Below are 13,398 nucleotides of genomic sequence, written 5' to 3'. Positions count from 1 at the left end.
GGATCACTCCCCCCATTCCCTGATCCAGAGGGAGATCGCACCCCCATTCCCTTATCCAGAGGGGAATCGCTCCCCCCATTCCCTGACCACAGAGGGGGATTGCTCCCCCCATTCCCTGATCCAGAGGGGGAGCCCCGCATTCCCTGACCCAGAAGGGGAACCTCCCATTGCCTGACCCTGAGGGGGATCGCTCTCCCCCATTCCCTGACCCAGAGGGGGAGCCACCCCCAATCCCTGACTCCAGAGGGGGATCGCTCCCCCCATTCCCTGACCCCAGAGGGGGAATCACTCCCCCCATTCCCTGATCCAGAGAGGGATCACTCCCCCCATTCCCTGACCCCAGAGGGGGATCGCTCCCCCCATTCCCTGAGCCCAGAGGGGGAATCACTCCCCCCATTCCCTGATCCAGAGGGGGATCCCCCCCCCATTGCCTGACCCCAGAGGGGGATCACTCCCCCCATTCCCTGATCCAGAGGGAGATCACTCCCCCCATTCCCTTATCCAGAGGGGGCTCGCTCCCCCCATTCCCTGACCCCAGAGGGGGATCGCTCCCCCCATTCCCTGACCCCAGAGGGGGATTGCTCCCCCCATTCCCTGATCCAGAGGGGGAGTCCCCATTCCCTGATCCAGAGGGGGAGCCCCCACTCCCTGAACTCAGAGGGGGAATCGCTCCCCCCATTCCCTGACCCCAGAGGGGGATTGCTCCCCCCCATTCCCTGATCCAGAGGGGGATTGCTCCCCCCATTCCCTGATCCAGAGGGGGAGCCCCGCATTCCCTGACCCGGAAAGGGAACCTCCCATTGCCTGACCCGGAGGGGGAACCTCCCATTTCCTGACCTGGCGGGGGGGAATCCCTCCCATTCCCTGTTCCATAATTCCAAGATCAATTTCCCTCTGCCACACAGAATGCTGTGTCGCCGGCCCAAGCTGCGCTTCAGCACCGAGACCAAACACTTTCTTCTAAAATGTATTGATATACTGTCGGATCACCTAATCAGGCTCGGCTGCAATACACCCATAGAGCAAAGAGCTGGAAAGTGGGATTAGGCTGGATAGTTCTTGGTCGGCCAGTGTGGACACGATAGGCCAAGATGGCTTCCTTCCGCACTGTAAATTTGATTCATAGCCAAATAGCCCAAAATTCGCTGGGCTCAAAGGGATAGCCACTTGGGTGAGTTGCCGGAGGGCTACTGTGGATCAGTGCTCCAAGGAGAAGCAGTACTTCCAGGGAAGAAAATAAGCTGCCAGCCCTTTTCAATTTCACTATCAGGTGATATAACAGTCTGGGAAGATACCTCCCACCTTCCCAATAACTTTTGCTCCCCATTACATTCAACCAGAGATTTTTGAATTAGACCCATGAGGAGCAACCTCAGCATTTGTTCCATCAACATCATGAGTTGAACTTCCATCAAGCTCCTGGGCCAACTTCAGTTACAGGAGCAGTTTGCATGGAGAGGAAGCAACATTTGCAAAGGCCGATACAAACATTTTGAGCTTGGGACGCATTACAGCTCGTTAGCCTTTAGAAAAAAAATCTGTATTTATTATCACATTTCATGTACAATAAAGTGCTTTTTGGAGTACTTACAACCAGGCCTGGGCTAATCTAATTAAAGCCAGTCGCAGCAATGAAATATTTTATTAGTGGTTACACGTGTGAGTGGGATGGGAAGAGGGAGAGGAGTGGTTCATTTTATTGCTTAAACTTTTTTTTAAACTGAGGAATGCAGTTTGGCGAGGAATGATGCCTCACTACTGATCTCACGCCATGTCTCGCTAGCTGCCATCAATTCAGAGACACAATCAACTCAGGGTGTTTGCTGAGCGATGCTGCCTGGTGTGTTTCAGGGCCCACAGAAACAGACGACCCCAATCGAAACGTTATTTAAAAAATAAACCCAATTCGATTGCAGATGTTTTGCGTCTGTTTGACTGGAGTAACTGACCAGTACCTGTGTAACATGCCGAGGGGCTGATTTTGTGGGTGGCAGGAAAGGGATTTTGTAACATATGTAACTTATGTAACACTACTCAGGAAAAAGACATTGCAGTCAGCCCACTGAGCTATTCATTGCTGAACATGAATTACTTCCTGGAAATGTTCTCCCTCCCCGCTCCCCTTTAAGAACATAAGGACATAAGAATTAGGAACAGGAGTAGGCCATCTAGCCCCTCGAGCCTGCTCCGCCATTCAATAAGATCATGGCTGATCTGGCCGTGGACTCAGCTCCACTTACCCGCCTGCTCCCCGTAACCCTTAATTCCCTTATTGGTTAAAAATCTATCTATCTGTGATTTGAATACATTCAATGAGCTAGCCTCAACTGCTTCCTTGGGCAGAGAATTCCACAGATTCACAACCCTCTGCGAGAAGAAATTCCTTCTCAATTCGGTTTTAAATTGGCTCCCCCATATTTTAGGCTGTGCCCCCTAGTTCTTGTCTCCCCGACCAGTGGAAACAACCTCTCCGCCTCTATCTTGTCTATCCCTTTCATTATTTTAAATGTTTCTATAAGATCATCCCTCATCCTTCTGAACTCCAACGAGTAAAGTCCCAGTCTACTCAATCTATCATCATAAGGTAACCCCCTCATCTTCGGAATCAGCCGAGTGAATCGTCTCTGTACCCTCTCCAAAGCCAGTATATCCTTCCTTAAGTAAGGTGACCAAAACTGCACGCAGTACTCCAGGTGCGGCCTTACCAATACCCGATTCAGTTGCAGCAGGACCTCCCTGCTTTGGTACACCAGCCCTCTCGCAATGAAGGCCAGCATTCCATTCGCCTTCCTGATTACCTGCTGCACCTGCAAACTAACTTTTTGGGATTCATGCGCAAGGACCCCCAGGTCCCTCTGCACCACAGCATGTTGTAATTTCTCCCCATTCAAATAATATTCCCTTTTACTGTATTTTTCCCCAAGGTGGATGACCTCACATTTTCCGACATTGTATTCCATCTGCCAAACCTTAGTCCATTCGCTTAACCTATCTAAATCTCTTTGCAGCCTCTCTGTGTCCTCTACACAACCCGCTTTCCCACTAATCTTTGTGTCATCTGCAAATTTTGTTACACTACACTCTGTCCCCTCTTCCAGGTCATCTATGTATATTGTAAACAGTTGTGGTCCCAGCACCGATCCACCGATTTCCAACCCGAAAAGGACCCATTTATCCCGACTCTCTGCTTTCTGTTCGCCAGCCAATTCTCTATCCATGCTAATACATTTCCTCTGACTCCGCGTACCTCTATCTTCTGCAGTAACCTTTTGCGTGACACCTTTTCGAATGCCTTTTGGAAATCTAAATACACCACATCCATCGGTACACCTCTATCCACCATGCTCGTTATATCCTCAAAGAATTCCAGTAAATTAGTTAAACATGATTTCCTCTTCATGAATCCATGTTGCGTCTGCTTGATTGCACTATTCCTATCTAGATGTCCTGCTATTTCTTCCTTAATGATAGTTTCAAGCATTTTCCCCACTACAGATGTTAAACTAACCGGCCTATAGTTACCTGCCTTTTGTCTGCCCCCTTTTTTAAACAGAGGCGTTACATTAGCTGCTTTCCATTCCGCTGGTACCTCCCCAGAGTCCAGAGAATTTTGGTAGAATATAACGAATGCATCTGCTATAACTTCCGCCATCTCTTTTAATACCCTGGGATGCATTTCATCAGGACCAGGGGACTTGTCTACCTTGAGTCCCATTAGCCTGTCCAGCACTACCCCCCTAGTGATAGTGATTGTCTCAAGGTCCTCCCTTCCCACATTCTCGTGACCAGCAATTTTTGGCATGGTTTTTGTGTCTTCCACTGTGAAGACCGAAGCAAAATAATTGTTTAAAGTCTCAGCTATTTCCACATTTCCCATTATTAAATCCCCCTTCTGATCTTCTAAGGGACCAACATTTACTTTAGTCACTCTTTTCTGTTTTATATATCTGTAAAAGCTTTTACGATATGTTTTTATGTTTTGCGCAAGTTTACCTTCGTAATCTATCTTTCCTTTCTTTATTGCTTTTTTAGTCATTCTTTGCTGTTGTTTAAAATTTTCCCAATCTTCTAGTTTCCCACTAACCTTGGCCACCTCATACGCATTGGTCTTTGATTTGATACTCTCCTTTATTTCCTTGGTTATCCACGACTGGTTATCCCTTCTCTTACCACCCTTCTTTTTCACTGGAATATATTTTTGTTGCGCACTATGAAAGAGCTCCTTAAAAGTCCTCCACTGTTCCTCAATTGTGCCACCGTTTAGTCTGTGTTTCCAGTCTACTTTAGCCAACTCTGCCCTCATCCCACTGTTGTCCCCTTTGTTTAAGCATAGTACGCTCGTCTCTGACACAACTTCCTCACCCTCAATTTGTATTACAAATTCAACCATACTGTGATCACTCATTCTGAGAGGAGCTTTTACTAGGAGATCGTTCATTTTTCCTGTCTCATTACACAGGACCAGATCTAAGATAACTTGCTCCCTGTAGGTTCTGTCACATACTGTTCTAAGAAACAATCCCGTATGCATTCTATGAATTCCTCCTCCATGCGATTTGAGTTGACCAATCGATATGTAGGTTAAAATCCCCCATGACTACTGCCGTTCCTTTTTCACATGCCTCCATTATCCCCTTGATTATTGCCCGCCCCACCATGAAGTTATTATTTGGGGTCCTATAAACTACGCCCACCAGTAAGGGGATTTTTTCCCTTTACTATCTCTAATCTCCACCCACAATGATTCAACATTTTGTTCATTAGAGCCAATATCGTCTCTCACAACTGTCCTGATATCATCCTTTATTAACAGAGCTACCCCACCTCCTTTCCCTTATTGTCTATCTTTCCGAATTGTCAGATACCCCTGTATGTTTAATTCCCAGTCTTGGCCACCCTGCAACTACGTTTCTGTAATGGCCACCAAATCATACCCATTTGTAATGATTTGTGCCGTCAACTCATTTACTTTATTTCGAATGCTGCGTGCGTTTAGGTAGAGTGTTTTAATCCTAGTTTTTAAATCATGATTTTTAGTTTTGACCCCTCCTGCTGCCCCTTTATATTCAGTGGCCCTTTTTGTTTTTTGCCTTGGGTTTCTCTGCCCTCCACTTTTACTCATCTCCTTTCTGTCTTTTGCTTTTGTCTCCTTTTTGTTTCCCTCTGTCTCCCTGCATTGGTTCCCATCCCCCTGCCATATTAGTTTAACTCCTCCCCAACAGCACTAGCAAACACTCCCCCTGGTTTGTACTGGTCCCACCTCCCCCAGAACCGGTTCCAATGCCCCAGGAATTTGAATCCCTCCCTGCTGCACCACTCCTCAAGCCACGTATTCATCTGCGCTCTCCTGCGATTCCTACTCTGAGTAGCACGTGGCACTGGTAGCAATCCCGAGATTACTACTTTTGAGGTCCTACTTTTTAATTTAGCTCCTAGCTCCTTAAATTCGTCTCGTAGGACCTCATCCCGTTTTTTACCTATGTCGTTGGTGCCAATGTGCACCACGACAACTGGCTGTTCTCCCTCCCTTTTTAGAATGTCCTGCACCAGCTCCGAGACATTCTTGACCCTTGCACCAGGGAGGCAACATACCATCCTGAAGTCTTGGTTGTGGCCGCAGAAATGCCTATCTATTCCCCTTATAATCAAATCCCCTATCACTATCGCTCTCCCACTCTTTTTCCTGCCCTCCTGTGCAGCAGAGCCAGCCACGATGCCATGAACTTGGCTGCTGCTGCCCTTCCCTGATGAGTCATCCCCCTCAACAGTACTCAAAGCGGTGATTCTGTTTTGCAGGGGAATGACCGCAGGGGACGTCTGCACTACCTTCCTTGCACTGCTCTTCCTGCTGGTCTTCCATTCCCTAGCTGGCTGTGGACACTTCAGCTGTGGTAAGACCAGCTCGCTATACGTGCTACTCACGTCATTCTCAGCATCGTGGATGCTCCAGAGTGAATCCACCCTCAGCTCCAATTCCGCAACGCGGACCGTCAGGAGCTGGAGGCGGACACACTTCCCGCACACGTAGTCGTCAGGAACATTGGTGTCGTCCCTGAGCTCCCACATGGTACAGGAGGAGCATATCACGTGACTGAGCTCTCCTGCCATGACTTAACCCTTAGATACACTTAAATTGGCAACAACAATTTACTGAAGCTGGCTGTAGCGGGGCCGGGGAGGCTGAGGGGGTGCAGGGGGGCGGCGGTGGCGGGGTTGTGTCCACGCACTGGGGCCTCATCCAAGTAACCATTCTTCATGTGGCTTGACGGTGTGGTCGTGGGGCTATTCAACTGTAGCAGGCATCACAATTGTAATGGTCGAGCTGTTGCATTGTGAGTGGCTTACCCAGTTACCTGATGTTCACAAGACTCAAGAAAACCCCAATCAGTTGGGTCTAGGTCATCCAAGATGAGGTATGAGTTTACAAGGGTCACTGGCAATCACACTTTAAAGTTGTGTTTCCTAAAAGTTGTCATATGGGATATATTTTCCCCTTCCCAGAAGTGAATTAGATACTGTACAAGAATGGTTTGGTTGAAGAAAATTTGATATAAAACTTTTAATTTGTATTAAACTTTAACAATGTAATAAAATAACATAATTGTTCTGAATGAAAATTTGTACAAAAAAAACATTATGAACAATGAACAGCAACAACAGCAATAACAACATCAACAACAGTATAAATAACACTCAAAACACCCTTGCACCCTCCCACAATTTTACCTGCAGCCACCTTTCCCAACGCCTTTCCTCCCCAATTCCCCCCAACCCTTGGCCCTGACCCCCTCCTCCTCCTCCCACTATCAATACCCCTGGCCCTGTCAGTGTCGGGACCAGAACGTTGTGCACCAGCAGAGCATCTCGAGCATGACTGCTGAGGTGGGTGACAATGGCAGTGTTATGTTCGGGGATTCTGAAGAAGATGGAGGTGCTAAGGACCCATCTCAAAGTCGGAAAAAACTGGTTTCTCCCGACGATCAGACGCTGTCACCATTGTTGTTATGGCATCTTGGGATGCAGTGCCATATCCCACGACCGTCGATTGCCATATAGCATTGGCATCGGCGGTCCAGGTGTTCTCCCTCACCGCAGCAACCAGCTCCACCATAACCTCAATTGACGGGTTGCTAAAGACGGGATGTTTTCAGACAACCCAGCAATGGCCTGGAGGAGCTCTTGAATCAAACCTGGACAGTCCCCCCATGTCCAGGCTCGCATCTGCCTGTTGCGCAGCGTTCCCACTTTGTTGGATCAGATTCACCATGGGGGTCGGTGTGCACCATTGCATTCCACTTGATCTCGCTTCCTCGGGCTGGAAAGTTGGATTCCCACGAGGAACTGGTGGCCGCCGGTGTGGTGTCCCTGCACCGTACTACAAACTCACACGAGGCATGTACTGCAGACACAGTCACAACGTGGCCTTAACCTTTATTCCCAGGACCAAGGAGTGCTGACCCTGGGTGGGACCTCCCCTTTTATACCTGGAAACCCAGGTGAGGAGTGTCTCCCACAAGTTCACCCCCTGTGGTCAGGGTGTGCATTTCTAGGATATAAGTACAGTGTACAGGAGTTGCATGAAGGTTACAGTTACATGAAGATTACCGTTGCATGATGGTTACATACATGACAGCCGGTAGAAAGGACCGTGAGTTCGGGAGGCCAGAGAGAGTTCGGGAGGCCAGAGAGTTCGGGAGACCGTGAGTTCGGGAGATCGTGAGTTCGGGAGGCCAGAGAGTTTGGGAGATCGTGAGTTCGGGAGGCCAGAGAGTTCGGGAGGTCAGTGAGTTCGGGAGGTCAGTGAGTTCGGAACGCTCCGAGAGCTTGGGCGGTCCGTCAGTTTCGGAGAGTCCGAGAGTTTGGGAGAGTCCAAGTTCGGGAGAGTCCGAGAGCGGATGTCTGTGAGTTCGGGAGGCCAGTAGTCCGAGGAGCAGGAGGGCCGGAGGTTGGCGAGGAATTCACTTCTGACGAGGATTGGAGAGTCGGAGGAGCGGGCAGTTTAAAAAGAGCCAGAGTCAGAGGAGCAGAGGATACTGGGAGCAGCGAGGCCCATAAAAGGGGGCCCAGCAGTCGGAGGTAGTTACGGGGCAGAAGGTAAAAAGAAATCGAAGTGTGACGTCACAACCAAGAGGATAAATGATTGGCTGGTGGATTGGTGAGTATTTAATCTTTTTCTTTTTCTTTTCTGATCAGTAAGGAACCTTTGGCATTGTTATCAATTAGGTTAATTTAAGAGTTAAGCCATGGCAGGAGAGCCCAGACCCGTGTCATGCTCCTCATGTGCAATGTGGGAAAGCAGGGACACGACCAGTGTCCCTGACAACTATATGTGCAGGAAGTGTATACAGCTGCAGCTCCTGACAGACCGCATTGCGGCACTGGAGCTGCGCATGGACTCACTCTGAAGCATCCGCGATGCTGAGGATGTCGTGAATATCACATTTAGTGAGTTGGTCACACCGCAGGTAAAGGTTACTCAGCCAGATAGGGAATGGTTGACCATTAGGCAGAGCAGTGGAAAGAAGGTAGTGCAGGGGTCCTCTACGGTCATCTCCCTCCAAAACAGATATACCACCTTGGATACTGTTGAGGGAGATGACTCATCAGGGGAAGGCAGCAGCAGCCAAGTCCATGGCACCGCGGGTGTCTCTGCTGCACAGGTGGGCAGGAAAAAAAGTGACAGAGCTATAGTGATAGGAGATTCTATTGTAATGGGAATAGATAGGCATTTCTGCGGCTGCAAACGAGACTCCAGGATGCTATGCTGCCTCCCTGGTGCAAGGGTCAAGGATGTCTCGGAGCGGCTGCAGCGCATTCTGGAGGGGGAGGGTGAACAGTCAGCTGTCGTGGTACATATAGGTACCAACAATATAGGTAAAAAATGGGATGAAGTCCTACAAGCTGAATTTAGGGAGCTAGGAGTTAAATTAAAAAACAGGACCTCAAAGGTAGTAATCTCAGCATTGCTACCAGTGCCACTTGCTAGTCAGAGTAGGAATTGCAGGATAGCTTAGATGAATACGTGGCTTGAGGAATGATGCAAGGGGGAGGGATTCAAATTTCTGGGACATTGGAACCAGTTCTGGGGGAGGTGGGACCAGTACAAACCGGACGGTCTGCACCTGGGCAGGACCAGAACTGATATCCTAGGCGGAGTGTTTGCTAGTGCTGTTGGGGAGGGTTTAAACTAAAAAGGCAGGGGGATGGGAATCTATGCAGGGAGGCAGAGGGAAGTTAAAAGGGGGCAGAAGCAAAAGGTAGGAAGGAGAAAAGCAAGAGTGGAGGGCAGAGAAATCAAGGGCAAAAATCAAAAAGAACCACATTACAACATCATTCTAAAAGGACAAAGAGTGTTAAAAAAACAAGCCTGAATACTCTGAGTCTCAATGCGAGGAGCATTCGTAATAAGGTGGATGAATTTACTGCGCAGATAGCTGTTAACGGATATGATGTAACTGGGATTATGGAGACATGGTTCCAGGGTAACCAAGGCTGGGAACTCAACATCCAGGGGTATTCAATATTCAGGAAGGACAGGCAGGAAGGAAAAGGAGGTGGGGTAGCGTTACTGGTTAAAAAGGAGATTAACGCAATAGTAAGGAAGGACATTAGCATGGATGATGTGGAATCTATATGGGTAGAGCTGCGAAACACCAAAGGGCAGAAAACATTAGGGGGAATTGTGTACAGACTACCAAACAATAGTAGGGAGGTTGGGGATGGCATTAAACAGGAAATTAGGGACGCGTGCAATAAGGGTACAGCAGTTATCATGGGTGACTTTAATCTGCATATTGATTGGGCAAACCAAACTGGTAGCAATACTGTGGAGGAGGATTTTCTGGAGTGTATTAGGGATGGTTTTCTCGACCAATATGTCGAGGAACCAACTAGAGAGCAGGCCATCCTAGTGTGGGTCTTGTGTAACGAGAGAGGATAAACTAGCAATCTGGTCATGTGGGGCCCCTTAGGTAAGAGTGACCATAATATGATAGAATTCTTCATTAAGATGGAGAGTAACATAGTTAATTCAGAGACTAAGGTCCTGAACTTAAAGAAAGGAAACTTTGACAGTATGGGACATGAATTGGCTAGGATAGACTGGAGATTGATACTTAAAGGGTTGACGGTGGATAGGCAATGGCAGACATTTAAATATCACATGGATGAACTACAACAATTGTACATCCCTGTGTGGAGTAAGAATAAAAAAGGGAAGGTGGCTCAACTGTGGCTAACAAGGGAAATTAGTGAAAGTCCAAGGAAGAGGCTTATAAATTGGCCAGAAAAAGCAGCAAACCTGAGGACTGAGAGAAATTTAGAATTCAGCAGAGGAGGATTAAGGGTTTAATTAGGAGGGGGAAAATAGAGTATGAGAGTAAGCTTGCTGGGAACATAAAAACTGACTGCAAAAGCTTCTATAGATATGTGAAGAGAAAAAGGTTAGTGAAGACTAATGTAGGTCCCTTGCAGTCAGAATCAGGGGAATTCATAATGGGGAACAAGGAAATGGCAGACTAATTGAACAAATACTTTGGTTCTGTCTTCACTAAGGAAGACATGAATAACCTCCTGAAAATACTAGGGGACCAAGGGTCTAGCGAGAAGGGGGAACTGAGGGAAATCCTTATTAATAAGGAAATGGTGTTAGGGAAATTGAAGGGACTGAAGGCCAATAAATCCCCAGGACCTGATAGTCTGCATCCCAGATTACGTAAGGAAGTGGCCCCAGAAATAGTAGATGCATTGGTGATCATTTTCCAACATTCCATGGACTCTGGTTCAGTTCCTATGAATTGGAGGGTAGCTAATGTAACCCCACTTTTGAAAAAAGGAGGGAGAGAGAAAACAGGGAATTATAGACCGGTTCGCCTGACATTGGTGGTGGGGAAAATGCTGGAAGCAATTATTAAAGATGTAATAGCAACGCTTTTGGAAAGCAGTGACAGGATCGGTCCAAGTCAGCATGGATTTATGAAAGGGAAATCATGCTTGACAAATCTTCTAGAGTTTTTTGAGGATGTAACTTGTGTAGTGGATAAGGGAGAACCAGTGGATGTGGTGTATTTGGACTTTCAACAGGCTTTTGACAAGGTCCCACACAAGAGATTAGTGTGCAAAATTAAAGCACATGGTATTGGGGGTAATGTATTGACGTGGATAGAGAACTGGTTGGCAGACAGGAAGCAGAGAGTCAGGATAAACGGGTCCTTTTCAGAATGGCAGGCAGTGACTAGTGGGGTGCCGCAGGGCTCAGTGCTGGGACCCCAGCTATTTACAATATACATTAATGATTTAGACGAAGGAATTGAATGTAATATCTCCAAGGTTGCAGATGACACTAAGTTGGATGGCAGTGCGAACTGTGAGGAGGATGCTGGGAGGCTGCAGGGTGACTTGGACAGGTTAGGTTAATGGTCAAATGCATGGCAGATGCAGTATAATGTGGATAAGTGTGAGGTTATCCACTTTGGTGACAAAAACAGGAAGGCAGATTATTATCTGAATGGTGACAGATTAGGAAGAGGGGAGATGCAACAAGACATGGTACAACAGTCATTGAAGGTAGGCAAGCATGTACAGCAGGCAGTAAAGAAAGCAAATGGCATGCTGGCCTTCATAGCAAGGGGATTTGAGATGAGGAGCAGGGAGGTCTTACTACATTTGTACAGGGCCTTGATGAGACCACACCTTGAGTATTGTGTGCAGTTTTGTTCTCCTAATCTGAGGAAGGACATTCTTGCTATTGAGGGAGTGCAGCAAAGGTTCACCAGACTGATGCCCGGGATGACAGGACTGACATATGAAGAAAGACTGGATCGACTAGGCTTATATTCACTGGAATTTGGAAGAATGAGAGGGGGTCTCATAGAAACATATAAAATTCTGATGGGATTGGACAGGTTAGATGCAGGAAGAATGTTCCCGATGTTGGGGAAGTCCAGAACCAGGGGTCACAGTCTAAGGATAAGGGGTAAGCCATATAGGACCGAGATGAGGAGAAACTTCTTCATTCAGAGAATTGTGAACCTGTGGAATTCTCTAACGCAGAAAGTTGTTGAGGCCAGTTCATTAGATATATTCAAAAGGGAGTTAGATGTGGCCCTTACGGCTAAAGGGATCAAGGGGTATGGAGAGAAATGGGGTACTGAAGTTACATGATCAGCCATGATCATATTGAATGGTGGTGCAGGCTCGAAGGGTCAAATGGCCTACTCCTGCACCTACTTTCTATGTTAAGTCCCACCACTCCTCCCTCCTCCTGCACCACCACCACCAACGCTTTGTGGAGTGGTCTCCTCCAGCTCCTGCAGCACCATCTCTTCATTTCGTCTTCCCTGCAATGACTCCTCTCTGGGAAGGGTGGAAACGTAAAGAAGAAGCAAGTGATTACTGTACAGATGAGATTTCATGATGTATCGCATTAAGATTAGTAGCAGAAATTCCAAGTAATTAGGATCGTCAATGTGGCAGCGATAAGCTGGTGGGGGCAAGGTAGGTTTAGACTCTGTTCAATGTTCATGGAATATTTTAATTCAAACAGAACTGAGCTACTGAACTTCACTCAGTTTGTTCATTCACTCCTTATGGATTTTTATTAAATTCCCCAAGTGCATTGTGATACCTGGTACGCTAGCAACAAAACAAACACGGTGTAACCTGAAATGTAAATCTTGCTGAGCTGTTGAAAAGCAACCCGGCAACTTCTAGTCTCAAGGCTATAGCCATAAATTAATGTTTTTGTTTAGCTACAGGGGGTAAATTAATTTCTATTTTCGGCTCTATAATAATGTTCATTGTGCTACTGGAACTTAAGAGATTTTGAGCCAAACATTCTGTATTCATGCTATTGAAACATACACAAAGTATACTGGAATGAGATGAGCGATAAGATTGAAGGTGAATCATTATATTTTTAAACGTGCTTTTACAATTACCGGAGATAATTGCCTTGTTAGATGTGGATGACACTCCCTGTATTCCCAGAAGATTTCTTGATTTCTCGAGTACAAGTGTAAGGCAAACATATTTTATCCTAATTTTGAGTTGGCAATTGGTAGGCCTGTCATTTCAATAAAACTGTTCCGAACTTGAGTGTGAAAAAGGCAAATGCAACAAATGTTAACATGTTTTATGCTGAATGGCTGTAATTGCCGGGTTTAACCCTCTCCCCTGTAATTCTCCAGTCCTCTGGTGCAACCCACATATCCAAAGAGGATTGGAACATGTCTTGCTCCAAGCATTACATTACATTTTACATTATATTGCCATAACATTGAATTACATGACCACAGTACAGTCCAGGGATTATGCAGACTTACTCTCCTGGAGAACTGGTTCGGCACCAACACACGTGGCGGTGCGATTCTATGCCCCTGTCAGGGCTACAGCGCATTC

Source organism: Pristiophorus japonicus, chromosome 7 (assembly GCF_044704955.1).
Source record: "Pristiophorus japonicus isolate sPriJap1 chromosome 7, sPriJap1.hap1, whole genome shotgun sequence".
Classification (NCBI taxonomy): domain Eukaryota; kingdom Metazoa; phylum Chordata; class Chondrichthyes; family Pristiophoridae; genus Pristiophorus; species Pristiophorus japonicus.
The sequence above is the reverse complement of the archived record's forward strand: the minus strand, read 5'-3'. Positions refer to the sequence as shown.